Consider the following 15,959-nt stretch of genomic DNA (forward strand, 5'->3'; position numbering starts at 1 on the left):
GAGCTTCTGAGCTCAATTGGGGACAGTCATGGGTGATGAATGTTTGCAACCTACTGCGAAGCCTCATACCGCAATATAAGGAACGTCAAATACTAAGAAAGGGCGGCCTATGAAAGAATTACTACTTTCAATAAGTACACTTAAACGGCTAATTGGGAATAGAAAAACTGTAAAAAGCCCTCTGAGAAAGCCCCCCTCTAACCTTTGATAGTAAGCTTTTCTGTAGTCTGCCTGTTGATGTATTTTCCGTTTGAACTGTGCACAACATGAAGAGACGGAACACTGGCGGCTTGTCACAATGCCCCCCGATGACATCACAATAGCGCTGCTGCCTAGAAAACAAGCTGCGCAGAAGAAGTTGTTCTTTGGGTGGGAGGGTGGGCTAGTGGAAGGAGGGGGCAATCTCTTTTTTTCCCGGGTGGTAGGGGGATGACAGGAGAAGGGAAGCGGGTGGTGAGAAAGGTACAGAGGGCAGGGTTTGGGGGCTGGGAAGGAAAGGGAAAAGATTAGGGTTTGGGGATGATGAAAGGGCTTTCTACGGGTAAGGATGGCAAAGGGTGGCAGTGACGGAAAGTCAGGCAACCTGTCCTGTCCGTCTTTTTGTATCGTGAATTGGAAAGACTGCAAGGGGGAGGGGAGTTGCTTGCGCCCTAAAGGAGGAGTTATTCAGATTCATTGCAGTGGGCGGCGGCTGCAAAACGCACCATTCTTCTTGTTTTGGCTCTGCAAAGCAGCCTTTTCAAGGGTTGGCTTGGGTGACAAAATGTCTTGTGTAGGCGTGGGTTTGTCTCCCTCTCGCTCTCTCTCCCTAAGATGTGTCCGGCATAGGCCAGGGTGCCACTCGAGGCCCAAACCAATTCTGGTTATCGCTTCTCGGCCTTTTGGCTAAGATCAAGTGTAGTATCGTTCGAAAAGGTGGTTTAAGGCTCCGGCCACCTTAGTACAATGATGCAATGCACACTGGAAGGTTGCGCTTGTTAGTACTTTGGGAGGATAGTATATCCATCTAGAGGAAACCATGGCCCTACCAGGATCGAGGCTATTAGACTGAGTAAGTGTGGGGGTTATGGTGCAATGTGCCCCAGGAATGGACACCCTGGAGGGAGTCTGAACTTGCTAGGTTGGGACCCTGGTAAGCCTCAGACTCTGTCGCACGCCGCGCCTTGCCTATTCATACTTTCCAAGCATATTGCCCTATCCCGGCCTTCTGGCTAAGAAGGGAAATTTTTATAATCCCGGTCGGAGGTCCGGTCAGCTTTGGGCTGAGAAACCAACACACGGTTGGAGGTCCGGGTCAGCTTTGGCTGAGAAACCAACACCCGGTTGGAGGTCCGGTTAGCCTTGGGCTGAGAAACCAACACCCGGTTGGAGGTCCGGTCAGCCTTGGGCTGAGAAACCAACACCCGGTTGGAGGTCCGGTCAGCCTTGGGCTGAGAAACCAACACCGGTTGACGGTCCGGGCAGTCTCGGCTGCGAAACCAACGACTAGTAGCTCCCTACTCCACTTGGGTAAGATGCCTCGGTGGACGCTGGGAGCAACAACAAGGCTCAACCAGGCTTCGGCTTGGGGGAGCACCGAAGATCCCTGACCCTCGCTGTGGCCTTCTGGCTCGGAGGGACGGGGTTGATTTTTGGGGATCCTCTTCTCACGGAGGGGTCCACACGAATCCTAGCCTTTGCACTGTTTTTGGTGTGACTTCGGTCATGCATTTTTGCGGTGCTTTGGAAAGCTTCATTAAATCAAAATCTGTTCTTATCAGTTTAATATCTGATACGTCCCCTATCTGGGGACCATATATTAAATGGATTTTTAGAACAGGGAGATGGAAAAAGAGCTTGCTCTGTCCACTCCACGCATTGACCTGGTATTGCAGTACCTCCAGGAACGGTGCACCCCTTCTTAACCCAGTTTCCAAAAGCAGAACTCAATTCACCTGATTCATATTAGCCCGATTTAATGAATTGGAAGAAAGCATACGTCTTCATATGCACCTCAATTTGGCCCATTCACTTTTCACACTTCCTCCTTTTGTTTTTTATCTTTCACACTTTTGACTTTCTTTATTCATCCAAATAGCAAACTCATCACCACTCAACCTGACCAACTCGGCTATGTCCCCGTGCTGCAGTTCTCTGTCTTATCTAGATCATTTGCAATTGAATGGAATAGATCCCTTTTGGACAAAGTGGATTCACCTGCTGCTGCAGTGACCACAGGTGTGATAACATCTAGAATTGGCATCTGGTGCGATCTCTCCGCTTCCACTCCAAAGAAAGTTACCTGTTTATTCCTATCATGCATTGGTTTTTGGGGTTTTCTTTGAGTAATGATGATCTCTTTAGTAGTCTGTTGGCGCCCTCTCCTGGAGGAATAGTTTGCTTGCTCTTGGACATTCTAAAAGAGAGGTCATGATAGACATTGAGCTTCTGAGCTCAATTGGGGACAGTCATGGGTGATGAATGTTTGCAACCTACTGCGAAGCCTCATACCGCAATATAAGGAACGTCAAATACTAAGAAAGGGCGGCCTATGAAAGAATTACTACTTTCAATAAGTACACTTAAACGGCTAATTGGGAATAGAAAAACTGTAAAAAGCCCTCTGAGAAAGCCCCCCTCTAACCTTTGATAGTAAGCTTTTCTGTAGTCTGCCTGTTGATGTATTTTCCGTTTGAACTGTGCACAACATGAAGAGACGGAACACTGGCGGCTTGTCACAATGCCCCCCGATGACATCACAATAGCGCTGCTGCCTAGAAAACAAGCTGCGCAGAAGAAGTTGTTCTTTGGGTGGGAGGGTGGGCTAGTGGAAGGAGGGGGCAATCTCTTTTTTTCCCGGGTGGTAGGGGGATGACAGGAGAAGGGAAGCGGGTGGTGAGAAAGGTACAGAGGGCAGGGTTTGGGGGCTGGGAAGGAAAGGGAAAAGATTAGGGTTTGGGGATGATGAAAGGGCTTTCTACGGGTAAGGATGGCAAAGGGTGGCAGTGACGGAAAGTCAGGCAACCTGTCCTGTCCGTCTTTTTGTATCGTGAATTGGAAAGACTGCAAGGGGGAGGGGAGTTGCTTGCGCCCTAAAGGAGGAGTTATTCAGATTCATTGCAGTGGGCGGCGGCTGCAAAACGCACCATTCTTCTTGTTTTGGCTCTGCAAAGCAGCCTTTTCAAGGGTTGGCTTGGGTGACAAAATGTCTTGTGTAGGCGTGGGTTTGTCTCCCTCTCGCTCTCTCTCCCTAAGATGTGTCCGGCATAGGCCAGGGTGCCACTCGAGGCCCAAACCAATTCTGGTTATCGCTTCTCGGCCTTTTGGCTAAGATCAAGTGTAGTATCTGTTCTTATCAGTTTAATATCTGATACGTCCCCTATCTGGGGACCATATATTAAATGGATTTTTAGAACAGGGAGATGGAAAAAGAGCTTGCTCTGTCCACTCCACGCATTGACCTGGTATTGCAGTACCTCCAGGAACGGTGCACCCCTTCTTAACCCAGTTTCCAAAAGCAGAACTCAATTCACCTGATTCATATTAGCCCGATTTAATGAATTGGAAGAAAGCATACGTCTTCATATGCACCTCAATTTGGCCCATTCACTTTTCACACTTCCTCCTTTTGTTTTTTATCTTTCACACTTTTGACTTTCTTTATTCATCCAAATAGCAAACTCATCACCACTCAACCTGACCAACTCGGCTATGTCCCCGTGCTGCAGTTCTCTGTCTTATCTAGATCATTTGCAATTGAATGGAATAGATCCCTTTTGGACAAAGTGGATTCACCTGCTGCTGCAGTGACCACAGGTGTGATAACATCTAGAATTGGCATCTGGTGCGATCTCTCCGCTTCCACTCCAAAGAAAGTTACCTGTTTATTCCTATCATGCATTGGTTTTTGGGGTTTTCTTTGAGTAATGATGATCTCTTTAGTAGTCTGTTGGCGCCCTCTCCTGGAGGAATAGTTTGCTTGCTCTTGGACATTCTAAAAGAGAGGTCATGATAGACATTGAGCTTCTGAGCTCAATTGGGGACAGTCATGGGTGATGAATGTTTGCAACCTACTGCGAAGCCTCATACCGCAATATAAGGAACGTCAAATACTAAGAAAGGGCGGCCTATGAAAGAATTACTACTTTCAATAAGTACACTTAAACGGCTAATTGGGAATAGAAAAACTGTAAAAAGCCCTCTGAGAAAGCCCCCCTCTAACCTTTGATAGTAAGCTTTTCTGTAGTCTGCCTGTTGATGTATTTTCCGTTTGAACTGTGCACAACATGAAGAGACGGAACACTGGCGGCTTGTCACAATGCCCCCCGATGACATCACAATAGCGCTGCTGCCTAGAAAACAAGCTGCGCAGAAGAAGTTGTTCTTTGGGTGGGAGGGTGGGCTAGTGGAAGGAGGGGGCAATCTCTTTTTTTCCCGGGTGGTAGGGGGATGACAGGAGAAGGGAAGCGGGTGGTGAGAAAGGTACAGAGGGCAGGGTTTGGGGGCTGGGAAGGAAAGGGAAAAGATTAGGGTTTGGGGATGATGAAAGGGCTTTCTACGGGTAAGGATGGCAAAGGGTGGCAGTGACGGAAAGTCAGGCAACCTGTCCTGTCCGTCTTTTTGTATCGTGAATTGGAAAGACTGCAAGGGGGAGGGGAGTTGCTTGCGCCCTAAAGGAGGAGTTATTCAGATTCATTGCAGTGGGCGGCGGCTGCAAAACGCACCATTCTTCTTGTTTTGGCTCTGCAAAGCAGCCTTTTCAAGGGTTGGCTTGGGTGACAAAATGTCTTGTGTAGGCGTGGGTTTGTCTCCCTCTCGCTCTCTCTCCCTAAGATGTGTCCGGCATAGGCCAGGGTGCCACTCGAGGCCCAAACCAATTCTGGTTATCGCTTCTCGGCCTTTTGGCTAAGATCAAGTGTAGTATCTGTTCTTATCAGTTTAATATCTGATACGTCCCCTATCTGGGGACCATATATTAAATGGATTTTTAGAACAGGGAGATGGAAAAAGAGCTTGCTCTGTCCACTCCACGCATTGACCTGGTATTGCAGTACCTCCAGGAACGGTGCACCCCTTCTTAACCCAGTTTCCAAAAGCAGAACTCAATTCACCTGATTCATATTAGCCCGATTTAATGAATTGGAAGAAAGCATACGTCTTCATATGCACCTCAATTTGGCCCATTCACTTTTCACACTTCCTCCTTTTGTTTTTTATCTTTCACACTTTTGACTTTCTTTATTCATCCAAATAGCAAACTCATCACCACTCAACCTGACCAACTCGGCTATGTCCCCGTGCTGCAGTTCTCTGTCTTATCTAGATCATTTGCAATTGAATGGAATAGATCCCTTTTGGACAAAGTGGATTCACCTGCTGCTGCAGTGACCACAGGTGTGATAACATCTAGAATTGGCATCTGGTGCGATCTCTCCGCTTCCACTCCAAAGAAAGTTACCTGTTTATTCCTATCATGCATTGGTTTTTGGGGTTTTCTTTGAGTAATGATGATCTCTTTAGTAGTCTGTTGGCGCCCTCTCCTGGAGGAATAGTTTGCTTGCTCTTGGACATTCTAAAAGAGAGGTCATGATAGACATTGAGCTTCTGAGCTCAATTGGGGACAGTCATGGGTGATGAATGTTTGCAACCTACTGCGAAGCCTCATACCGCAATATAAGGAACGTCAAATACTAAGAAAGGGCGGCCTATGAAAGAATTACTACTTTCAATAAGTACACTTAAACGGCTAATTGGGAATAGAAAAACTGTAAAAAGCCCTCTGAGAAAGCCCCCCTCTAACCTTTGATAGTAAGCTTTTCTGTAGTCTGCCTGTTGATGTATTTTCCGTTTGAACTGTGCACAACATGAAGAGACGGAACACTGGCGGCTTGTCACAATGCCCCCCGATGACATCACAATAGCGCTGCTGCCTAGAAAACAAGCTGCGCAGAAGAAGTTGTTCTTTGGGTGGGAGGGTGGGCTAGTGGAAGGAGGGGGCAATCTCTTTTTTTCCCGGGTGGTAGGGGGATGACAGGAGAAGGGAAGCGGGTGGTGAGAAAGGTACAGAGGGCAGGGTTTGGGGGCTGGGAAGGAAAGGGAAAAGATTAGGGTTTGGGGATGATGAAAGGGCTTTCTACGGGTAAGGATGGCAAAGGGTGGCAGTGACGGAAAGTCAGGCAACCTGTCCTGTCCGTCTTTTTGTATCGTGAATTGGAAAGACTGCAAGGGGGAGGGGAGTTGCTTGCGCCCTAAAGGAGGAGTTATTCAGATTCATTGCAGTGGGCGGCGGCTGCAAAACGCACCATTCTTCTTGTTTTGGCTCTGCAAAGCAGCCTTTTCAAGGGTTGGCTTGGGTGACAAAATGTCTTGTGTAGGCGTGGGTTTGTCTCCCTCTCGCTCTCTCTCCCTAAGATGTGTCCGGCATAGGCCAGGGTGCCACTCGAGGCCCAAACCAATTCTGGTTATCGCTTCTCGGCCTTTTGGCTAAGATCAAGTGTAGTATCTGTTCTTATCAGAACAAACTGAGCTAGCTACACTTGACGAGATACGATCAGGGAGACGAGCTCCGAAGCCCAGCCGAGACCGGAAGAGGGAGATCGGACGGAAGAAGAGCTCGGCAGAAAGAAGCAAGAAGACGAAGGCTCGGAGAAGACTTGGGGAGACCAGAGGAACTTCGAGGAGGAACACAGCGGGAGAAGACACCCGGAGAAGAATCCAAGATCCAGCTCCGGGAACTCAAGCAGGAACCAGCCATGGCAAGCAAGCCAGAGAAGGCAGCCAAGAAGGCTCAGGACCCAGGGACCTCCAGGAAGGCTCATCCAGAGGCTTCTTCGGCCCAAGTGGCCCCTACCTCCGACGCCAGCCAGCCGGAGGGAGCCCGGACGCCGCCTGAAAAGGCTCCAACCCTGGAGCCTTGGATGCGGCAGACGGTCGCCCTGAAGCTGAAGGCGGTGGATGGTAGGTTGCCGGACATGTCCAGCGACGTGTTCTGCAAGAAGATGATTCTGGATCAGGGCTTCTCCAGGGCGGAAACCCTGAGCGTCCAGACCTTCATGACTGGCATTTTTCTGGTAACCTTTGCCACGGTGAACGCCTGCAGGAGATACTGGGAGGCGATGAACGCAGCGATGCCGGACTCCCCTTTTCATTCTTTTTTAGGATCCTGTCCTATACAGAGGGATGAGAAGAGGATCACGGTCTCCATGCGGAACCCGCACACCCCAGGAAGAGACATCTCCACGTTCCTGGGACGTCTCTGCACAGTGGTGAGGGAGCCATCCCACATCCTTAACGGCAACGGATTCTGGACGGGTAAGTGGTCAGTAACCGTTCGACTCTACAGGGAACCAGCATCCGAGGATGGTCTCCAGCACCTGCCCCCGACATTCTCTCTGGGAAACTCCTTTGGTCTCATCTACTACCCGGACATGCCACACAACTGCAGGAAATGTGGCGGGAAAGGGCATTCGATGAAGACCTGCAAGGAGGACGCCTGCAGGGTTTGCCGGGTGACAGGACACAGCTCCAAGGACTGCCCAAAGAAGAAGACTTGCAACCTATGTGGACAGGCGGACCACCTTTACAAGGACTGCCCACAGCGGGAGAAATCCTGGGCAAGGGTTGCCGCGGCGACCCAGTATCGGGTAGTCACAGCTTCGTCGACCAAGGCAGCTACGACCAAGGCCACAGAGGCCAAGGACAAGGCGGCCAAGAACCCAGCGACCGTGGCTCCAGCCGATGCCCCAGCAGCCACGGAGTCCAGGGAAAAGAAGGGTAAGAAAACTGTTGCCCCCTCCCTGGTCCCCCCCCCTGTCACCCCTGTCCAAACCCCTCCCCCCCCGGCCAACCCTACTGAGGATTCCACTACCTCCACCTCATTTCCCTACTCCTCAGTTGGTCTCCTCACCCCCCCCCCCAAAGCCCACTCTCCCTCCCCAGACCATGAGAGCAGAGGGCCTCAGCACTCTTGCACTTTTCACCGAGGAGGATTTTCCAGCTCTTGTCTCCTCAGGTACAGGCCAAAGGAAAAGGAAGGTGGAAGATAGTCCTGTCGCAGAACCTTCCAAGCTGTTCATTGTGGACCCCAATCCACCCCAGGAAGAGGAGGATGGCCTCCTCCCAGAACCGGACGTGTTGGAGCAGATGGTGGAGTCCCTTGTGGCCGAAGAAGAAATGGAGGAGTCGGAAGCCACTGAGGCACCATCCCTGCTTGATCAGCTAGCAGAAGAGGGTCTGCTGGAGATACCCTTACCAGCAGGTGCCAAAGAGGAAGAACCGCCCGACCGGAGTGGTAACTAAGGCACACCGCCTGCTCTAACTTTCTCTTTCCTCCAATGACTGCTAACATTAACATCTTTTCCATTAATGTTAGGAGCATCAGAGACAAGTTCCGACGTCAGACAATTTTTACGTTCCTTAACACTCAGTCTAGTGATGTATTTTTCCTGCAGGAATGCTCCCTTCCCTCCTCTAGGTCCTTCAACCATCTGGCCAGGGAGTGGACCCATGGCCCATCCTACTGGTCTGGCGGGGGCGACTGTAGGTCCGCGGGGGTCGCCGTGCTGATCAGGGGAAGCGCCTTCACATTGGACTCTGTTCAGGAAATCGTCTGCGGCAGGTTACTGCTCGTGGATGGCACCTGGGCGGGAGAACCTGTCAGGTTCATCAATGTGTATGCTTCTCCTGTGAAGAGCGATCGACTGGAGCTCCTCCAAGCCCTGCGCCCTCAGCTCGCTACCGCCAGGACGGTAGTGATGGCCGGGGATTTCAACTGCCCGATTGAGGAGGATGGACGCAGTTCTGGAACGGCTGCCAAGTTGGACGTCACATCCAAACTGCTCATTGAGATGGTGACCGAAGCCTCTCTTGTGGACGTTGTTGGCTCCATCGGACACGGATCCGTGAACTATTCATGGTGCCGATCCGATGGCTCGCTGCGTTCCAGGATTGACTTTGTGTTTACCTCTCGGGCGGTTGGGCGGAGTGGGCACTCGATGGTCCCCTGCTTCTTCTCTGACCACAGAGCCATTCACTTTCAAGGTGTGCTGGGCCATGGCTTCCCCATTGGCCCGGGCTCCTGGAAGCTGAACTGCTCTCTGCTGGAAAAGGGTGAGATTCTGGAGGAGCTTAGAACTGCCTACTCCACGTGGCGGGCCTACAAGGCGGGCTTCCAGTCTGTTTCTGACTGGTGGGAATACGTTAAACTCGAGTTCCGTTTCTTCTTTCAGGCAAAGAGTCAACAACAGGCGTGTCTGAAGAGGAGGGACTTCAGGAGACTCCAGCGTGAGCTGCGTTCCCTGCAGGACCTTCTTCGATGCGGCTGGGACGTGAGAGAGGAGCTGGAGGAGACTAAGAGGAGCCTGAAAAGGCACTTCGAGGAGGAGTCCGAGCGAATTGTCTTCCGTTCCAAAGTGGAGAACCTGGAGAAGGGTGAGAAATGTAACTCGTTCTTTTTCAGGAAACTCCACGCCGGTCACACGCCCATGAATGAACTACGAGACGAGAGTGGAAACATGCGACGCGGGAAAGAGAACGTGATGAAGGTAGTCAGCGACTTCTACAGCGAACTCTACGCCCGCAAGACTACTGACCCCGAGGCCGCCGATAAGTTCCTGTCAGGTATCACTAACCATCTTGACCCTGCAGACGCGGCGGCCATGGATGTTCCTCTGACGGTGGACGAGCTGCTCTCGGCCGCCAAATCCTTTAGTTCTGGCAGGACACCGGGCAGTGACGGCCTCCCAGCAGAGCTCTATGTAACGCTGGGAGACCTAATCTGTCCGGACCTGTTAGGGCTGTATGAGGAGATGGTGGTGGAGGGCAGAATGCCTCCATCTCTGAGGGAAGGAATGGTCACGATCCTGTACAAGCGTAAAGGAGAGAGGTGCGACCTGAAGAATTGGCGTCCCATCACCCTTCTGAACGTCGACTACAAGATCCTGGCCAAGACGATGGCAACGAGATTGAAGACTGTTATCGGACGGATCATCCACCCGGATCAGACCTGCGGCATCCCCGGACGTCGCATCGCAGACAGCCTGGCTCTCATGCGGGACACGGTCGAGTACATCAAAGCCCGCCGGGTGCACGCAGCCCTGATCTCGTTGGATCAGGAAAAGGCCTTCGACCGTGTTTCCCATGAGTTCCTGGGCAAAGCTCTGCACAGGTTAGGTTTGGGTAACATGTTTTGCTTGTATGTCCAACTAATGTATTTTGATATTCACAGCTCGGTGTTGGTAAACGGCTGGAAGACTGACCCCTTCCCGGTCCTCTCAGGGGTCAGACAAGGCTGTCCTCTGTCACCTCTTCTTTTTGTTTGTGTTATAGAACTCTTTGCAGAGGCTATCCGGCGGAATGGAGAGATCAGAGGGATCACCGCACCAGGACCAGAACGCTTCGAGGTCAAGTGCTCGCTCTACATGGACGACGTGACCGTCTTCTGCGCGGACCGGCGCTCAGTCGACACCCTCGTCCAGACCTGTGAGACCTTCGGACGGGCTTCGGGAGCCAAAGTCAACTGCGGGAAGTCGGAAGCCATGCTCTTCGGGGACTGGCAGCCGGCCTCTTCCGCCCCCTTCCCTTTCAGCATCCAGCCGGATTTCATCAAGGTTCTTGGAGTCTGGTTCGGGAAGGAAGGAGCAGCCCTCAAGTCCTGGGAGGAACGCTTGACCAAGATCACCCAACGGATCGGTCTGTGGAGCCTCAGACGCCTCACCTGTGAGGGCAAAGCACTAGTCCTGCGTAACGAGGTACTGCCCGTGCTGCAGTACACGGCCCAGGCCTGGCCCCCCCTTGCCACCGTGTGCAGGGCCATTACCAGGACGGTGTTTCGTTTTGTCTGGGGATCCAAGATGGACAGAGTAAAGCGGAGCATCATGTACAAGGATCCTCGCAAGGGTGGGAAGGGCGTACCCGATATCCCCACCCTCCTGCGATCCTCCTTCGTATGTGACTGCGTTCGCCGAACTCTGCGAGTCAAGAGAGGTTCCGCGGGTGGGTCCATGTCTCGCTTCTTCCTGCTCCCCCTTTGGAGACGGTTAGGCTGGGACAAGTGGGACAGCTCCTTCCCCTACAACTGGACGGCGCCATGGTTCTACGGAGACGTGGTTCGGTTTGTGAGGGAACACCAACTGGAGGGACTCAAGCCTGATTTGTGGAAGCCAAAGACTATCCACAAACTCATCAGAGCCAAGGACGAAATGGAGAACATTCCAGGACTTCATCACGACACACTGGAGACTGTTTGGACAAACGTGTCATCGGCTGGATTGACCAACGGGCACAAGGACTTGTCATGGATGGCGATACAGGGCGGACTGCCCGTCCGGTCATTCATGCACGCCCGGAACCTGTGCAAAACCCGGTACTGCCCAAGGTGCCCCTTCGTGGAGGAAACATCGCTGCACGCCTTTTGGGACTGCCGTTTCGCACAGCGCCTGTTGGTTGCCCTGGAGGATGACCTGAGGAACTCCGTCCCCAGAGGGAGCCTATCGTACCATTCCGTACTTTATGGACTCTTCCCTGGGACTCACACCGTTGGAGCCATCCAGGAGGCTTGGCGCCTTATGAACTGCTTTAAGGACGCTATTTGGGTCGCCAGGAACCGGCTCATCTTGAAGAGGGAGAGGATGTCTATCCAGGATTGCCGCAGGCTGATCCACAGCCTGCTCAGAGACTATTCCATCATGGACAGTCCGGACGACAGCGCCGAGGAGGAGGTTTAGACCTCTTCCATGCCCCCTCCCTCCTTTTCCCGTTATGTGCGTCTTTCAATAAAGCTTCGGGCCTGTGATTTCCCCACCCTATCCCCCTTTTCCCCTACCCCCATCCCCCAATCGCCGGTTCGTCGTTATTTATGGTCTAACTTTTTCTTTCAGCTTGAGTGTTATGGATAAGCATAGGAGTGTGATGTATAGTTTAGTGCGTCGTACTCTATGGCTATGTAAGAAGGATTGTATAGTTCTGTGTGTACGGGGCTGCGGCACTGTACACGGTTTGTTACCTTTTTGTGAGTAGTGCATGATAATAAAGATGCTGTTAAATCAAAATCTGTTCTTATCAGTTTAATATCTGATACGTCCCCTATCTGGGGACCATATATTAAATGGATTTTTAGAACAGGGAGATGGAAAAAGAGCTTGCTCTGTCCACTCCACGCATTGACCTGGTATTGCAGTACCTCCAGGAACGGTGCACCCCTTCTTAACCCAGTTTCCAAAAGCAGAACTCAATTCACCTGATTCATATTAGCCCGATTTAATGAATTGGAAGAAAGCATACGTCTTCATATGCACCTCAATTTGGCCCATTCACTTTTCACACTTCCTCCTTTTGTTTTTTATCTTTCACACTTTTGACTTTCTTTATTCATCCAAATAGCAAACTCATCACCACTCAACCTGACCAACTCGGCTATGTCCCCGTGCTGCAGTTCTCTGTCTTATCTAGATCATTTGCAATTGAATGGAATAGATCCCTTTTGGACAAAGTGGATTCACCTGCTGCTGCAGTGACCACAGGTGTGATAACATCTAGAATTGGCATCTGGTGCGATCTCTCCGCTTCCACTCCAAAGAAAGTTACCTGTTTATTCCTATCATGCATTGGTTTTTGGGGTTTTCTTTGAGTAATGATGATCTCTTTAGTAGTCTGTTGGCGCCCTCTCCTGGAGGAATAGTTTGCTTGCTCTTGGACATTCTAAAAGAGAGGTCATGATAGACATTGAGCTTCTGAGCTCAATTGGGGACAGTCATGGGTGATGAATGTTTGCAACCTACTGCGAAGCCTCATACCGCAATATAAGGAACGTCAAATACTAAGAAAGGGCGGCCTATGAAAGAATTACTACTTTCAATAAGTACACTTAAACGGCTAATTGGGAATAGAAAAACTGTAAAAAGCCCTCTGAGAAAGCCCCCCTCTAACCTTTGATAGTAAGCTTTTCTGTAGTCTGCCTGTTGATGTATTTTCCGTTTGAACTGTGCACAACATGAAGAGACGGAACACTGGCGGCTTGTCACAATGCCCCCCGATGACATCACAATAGCGCTGCTGCCTAGAAAACAAGCTGCGCAGAAGAAGTTGTTCTTTGGGTGGGAGGGTGGGCTAGTGGAAGGAGGGGGCAATCTCTTTTTTTCCCGGGTGGTAGGGGGATGACAGGAGAAGGGAAGCGGGTGGTGAGAAAGGTACAGAGGGCAGGGTTTGGGGGCTGGGAAGGAAAGGGAAAAGATTAGGGTTTGGGGATGATGAAAGGGCTTTCTACGGGTAAGGATGGCAAAGGGTGGCAGTGACGGAAAGTCAGGCAACCTGTCCTGTCCGTCTTTTTGTATCGTGAATTGGAAAGACTGCAAGGGGGAGGGGAGTTGCTTGCGCCCTAAAGGAGGAGTTATTCAGATTCATTGCAGTGGGCGGCGGCTGCAAAACGCACCATTCTTCTTGTTTTGGCTCTGCAAAGCAGCCTTTTCAAGGGTTGGCTTGGGTGACAAAATGTCTTGTGTAGGCGTGGGTTTGTCTCCCTCTCGCTCTCTCTCCCTAAGATGTGTCCGGCATAGGCCAGGGTGCCACTCGAGGCCCAAACCAATTCTGGTTATCGCTTCTCGGCCTTTTGGCTAAGATCAAGTGTAGTATCTGTTCTTATCAGTTTAATATCTGATACGTCCCCTATCTGGGGACCATATATTAAATGGATTTTTAGAACAGGGAGATGGAAAAAGAGCTTGCTCTGTCCACTCCACGCATTGACCTGGTATTGCAGTACCTCCAGGAACGGTGCACCCCTTCTTAACCCAGTTTCCAAAAGCAGAACTCAATTCACCTGATTCATATTAGCCCGATTTAATGAATTGGAAGAAAGCATACGTCTTCATATGCACCTCAATTTGGCCCATTCACTTTTCACACTTCCTCCTTTTGTTTTTTATCTTTCACACTTTTGACTTTCTTTATTCATCCAAATAGCAAACTCATCACCACTCAACCTGACCAACTCGGCTATGTCCCCGTGCTGCAGTTCTCTGTCTTATCTAGATCATTTGCAATTGAATGGAATAGATCCCTTTTGGACAAAGTGGATTCACCTGCTGCTGCAGTGACCACAGGTGCGATAACATCTAGAATTGGCATCTGGTGCGATCTCTCCGCTTCCACTCCAAAGAAAGTTACCTGTTTATTCCTATCATGCATTGGTTTTTGGGGTTTTCTTTGAGTAATGATGATCTCTTTAGTAGTCTGTTGGCGCCCTCTCCTGGAGGAATAGTTTGCTTGCTCTTGGACATTCTAAAAGAGAGGTCATGATAGACATTGAGCTTCTGAGCTCAATTGGGGACAGTCATGGGTGATGAATGTTTGCAACCTACTGCGAAGCCTCATACCGCAATATAAGGAACGTCAAATACTAAGAAAGGGCGGCCTATGAAAGAATTACTACTTTCAATAAGTACACTTAAACGGCTAATTGGGAATAGAAAAACTGTAAAAAGCCCTCTGAGAAAGCCCCCCTCTAACCTTTGATAGTAAGCTTTTCTGTAGTCTGCCTGTTGATGTATTTTCCGTTTGAACTGTGCACAACATGAAGAGACGGAACACTGGCGGCTTGTCACAATGCCCCCCGATGACATCACAATAGCGCTGCTGCCTAGAAAACAAGCTGCGCAGAAGAAGTTGTTCTTTGGGTGGGAGGGTGGGCTAGTGGAAGGAGGGGGCAATCTCTTTTTTTCCCGGGTGGTAGGGGGATGACAGGAGAAGGGAAGCGGGTGGTGAGAAAGGTACAGAGGGCAGGGTTTGGGGGCTGGGAAGGAAAGGGAAAAGATTAGGGTTTGGGGATGATGAAAGGGCTTTCTACGGGTAAGGATGGCAAAGGGTGGCAGTGACGGAAAGTCAGGCAACCTGTCCTGTCCGTCTTTTTGTATCGTGAATTGGAAAGACTGCAAGGGGGAGGGGAGTTGCTTGCGCCCTAAAGGAGGAGTTATTCAGATTCATTGCAGTGGGCGGCGGCTGCAAAACGCACCATTCTTCTTGTTTTGGCTCTGCAAAGCAGCCTTTTCAAGGGTTGGCTTGGGTGACAAAATGTCTTGTGTAGGCGTGGGTTTGTCTCCCTCTCGCTCTCTCTCCCTAAGATGTGTCCGGCATAGGCCAGGGTGCCACTCGAGGCCCAAACCAATTCTGGTTATCGCTTCTCGGCCTTTTGGCTAAGATCAAGTGTAGTATCTGTTCTTATCAGTTTAATATCTGATACGTCCCCTATCTGGGGACCATATATTAAATGGATTTTTAGAACAGGGAGATGGAAAAAGAGCTTGCTCTGTCCACTCCACGCATTGACCTGGTATTGCAGTACCTCCAGGAACGGTGCACCCCTTCTTAACCCAGTTTCCAAAAGCAGAACTCAATTCACCTGATTCATATTAGCCCGATTTAATGAATTGGAAGAAAGCATACGTCTTCATATGCACCTCAATTTGGCCCATTCACTTTTCACACTTCCTCCTTTTGTTTTTTATCTTTCACACTTTTGACTTTCTTTATTCATCCAAATAGCAAACTCATCACCACTCAACCTGACCAACTCGGCTATGTCCCCGTGCTGCAGTTCTCTGTCTTATCTAGATCATTTGCAATTGAATGGAATAGATCCCTTTTGGACAAAGTGGATTCACCTGCTGCTGCAGTGACCACAGGTGTGATAACATCTAGAATTGGCATCTGGTGCGATCTCTCCGCTTCCACTCCAAAGAAAGTTACCTGTTTATTCCTATCATGCATTGGTTTTTGGGGTTTTCTTTGAGTAATGATGATCTCTTTAGTAGTCTGTTGGCGCCCTCTCCTGGAGGAATAGTTTGCTTGCTCTTGGACATTCTAAAAGAGAGGTCATGATAGACATTGAGCTTCTGAGCTCAATTGGGGACAGTCATGGGTGATGAATGTTTGCAACCTACTGCGAAGCCTCATACCGCAATATAAGGAACGTCAAATACTAAGAAAGG

At 50.2% G+C, this 15,959-nt stretch overlaps 5 non-coding genes and 3 pseudogenes across 5 annotated transcripts; all 8 read left to right on the forward strand.

Annotated features, from left to right (window-relative positions):
- Positions 1-865: 865 nt before the first annotated feature.
- LOC142270155 (U2 spliceosomal RNA) lies at positions 866-1,007 on the forward strand (annotated as a pseudogene).
- Positions 1,008-1,704: 697 nt separating this feature from the next.
- Positions 1,705-1,899, forward strand: LOC142270136 (U2 spliceosomal RNA). Its single transcript, XR_012735492.1, has one exon. It is a non-coding gene; the product is annotated as a U2 spliceosomal RNA (small nuclear RNA).
- Positions 1,900-3,286: 1,387 nt separating this feature from the next.
- Positions 3,287-3,477, forward strand: LOC142270187 (U2 spliceosomal RNA). Its single transcript, XR_012735527.1, has one exon. It is a non-coding gene; the product is annotated as a U2 spliceosomal RNA (small nuclear RNA).
- A 1,387-nt stretch (positions 3,478-4,864) lies between these two features.
- On the forward strand, positions 4,865-5,055 carry LOC142270190 (U2 spliceosomal RNA). Its single transcript, XR_012735529.1, has one exon. It is a non-coding gene; the product is annotated as a U2 spliceosomal RNA (small nuclear RNA).
- A 1,387-nt stretch (positions 5,056-6,442) lies between these two features.
- On the forward strand, positions 6,443-6,532 carry LOC142270150 (U2 spliceosomal RNA; annotated as a pseudogene).
- A 5,444-nt stretch (positions 6,533-11,976) lies between these two features.
- Positions 11,977-12,179, forward strand: LOC142270128 (U2 spliceosomal RNA; annotated as a pseudogene).
- A 1,387-nt stretch (positions 12,180-13,566) lies between these two features.
- LOC142270191 (U2 spliceosomal RNA) lies at positions 13,567-13,757 on the forward strand. The gene has a single exon (XR_012735530.1). It is a non-coding gene; the product is annotated as a U2 spliceosomal RNA (small nuclear RNA).
- Positions 13,758-15,144: 1,387 nt separating this feature from the next.
- Positions 15,145-15,335, forward strand: LOC142270192 (U2 spliceosomal RNA). Its single transcript, XR_012735531.1, has one exon. It is a non-coding gene; the product is annotated as a U2 spliceosomal RNA (small nuclear RNA).
- Positions 15,336-15,959: the final 624 nt, after the last annotated feature.

The sequence above is a fragment of the Anomaloglossus baeobatrachus genome, unplaced genomic scaffold (assembly GCF_048569485.1).
Source record: "Anomaloglossus baeobatrachus isolate aAnoBae1 unplaced genomic scaffold, aAnoBae1.hap1 Scaffold_325, whole genome shotgun sequence".
NCBI lineage: Eukaryota > Metazoa > Chordata > Amphibia > Anura > Aromobatidae > Anomaloglossus > Anomaloglossus baeobatrachus.